This window comes from Pleurodeles waltl, chromosome 4_2 (assembly GCF_031143425.1).
Source record: "Pleurodeles waltl isolate 20211129_DDA chromosome 4_2, aPleWal1.hap1.20221129, whole genome shotgun sequence".
NCBI lineage: Eukaryota > Metazoa > Chordata > Amphibia > Caudata > Salamandridae > Pleurodeles > Pleurodeles waltl.
Genome location: NC_090443.1, coordinates 1,006,540,848 through 1,006,542,023, shown reverse-complemented (window position 1 = coordinate 1,006,542,023; position 1,176 = coordinate 1,006,540,848). Strand labels below are relative to the sequence as shown.

At 45.0% G+C, this 1,176-nt stretch overlaps 1 non-coding gene across 1 annotated transcript; it reads right to left on the bottom strand.

The window, feature by feature from the left end:
• Positions 1 to 700: 700 nt before the first annotated feature.
• On the bottom strand, positions 701 to 816 carry LOC138294467 (U5 spliceosomal RNA). Its single transcript, XR_011203463.1, has one exon. It is a non-coding gene; the product is annotated as a U5 spliceosomal RNA (small nuclear RNA).
• Between the last annotated feature and the right edge of the window lie 360 nt (positions 817 to 1,176).

Sequence of the window (1,176 nt, the reverse complement as noted above, 5' to 3'; positions counted from 1 at the left end):
AGGCGGTAACAAAACCGTCCCAAGGAGGGCCAAACGTAGAGCATTTACCAATGATAACAAAGGATTTCCGAAAGGCAAGCCCATGAACGAGTGATAGTGATGGGCGGTTGTATGTCAGAACCACATATTCCATTGCAAAGCACGCCGTTACTACGAGTGCGTTACAAGAATGTCATTACCACGCATATACCTGAACATGCGTGCCTTTACAATGAATTATGTTGTAAAAGCATGTGTTTTAAAGGCAAATGTGTGGTAAAGATTTCCCCCCAAAGGCCCAATCCCCCCCAAGCCCAATAACCACCCGCACCCTAAAACCTAACCCCAACCCTACCTAAAACAGTACCCCCAGACCCAATCCGTCGCTCTAATCCTAATCTAAAACGACCCCATGCCTTAAAACCTAACCCCCCAAAAGCAGTTCCCCCAAGCCTAAAAACCTTTCCTATTTAACCTGAAAACCACCCCACACCCTCCTCCGCCCACTCCCTAAAACAATACCCCCCAGACCCACTACCCCCTCAAGCAGCACCTGCCCCTCCCTCACTAAAACAGTACCCCCACCAAAGACCCAATCTTCTCTCCACTTTTAGTCCTACAGCCAGCATTCTTATACCTAATCTGAAGACCATCCCCCTCAAATCCTAACATTATAAAAACCACAAACTAACTAATTCGCTTTCTTTTCCTTATCACGGGTAACCTTGCGTTTAGCAAGGCTTTCAAAAATTGAGTGAAACTCTTAAATGTTCCTCTCCACGGAAATCTTTAGTAAAAGGCGAAAGATTTATTCGATTTGAAGAGAAACCAGAGTATGCGCTTCAGGGCGCCTGTCTGTGCCGCCACTAAACACCCTTCTACAGACTGTTAGGGCGATTTCATTTACGAATTTCATCTTAGAAAACCCTTTGAAACACAACCAATTTATAACAACTGTTAAGCTGATATATTGATAAAACGTTGCCACAAAAAAAAAAATAACAGGCGAACTCATAAGTGACAGGAATTATGGGTATGTAAATTTTGTCATAGGTCACGTGACAGGAAAGGCTGCACCCCCCCCCCCCCTAATAGTTTCCCTGTTCAAGTGTAATGTCGGCTCTTTTAACTCTGCACCTGTTGAATGGAGCCCCACGCGGGCTTTTGTGAGGACCAAGGAGAGGATTTGTATATGCC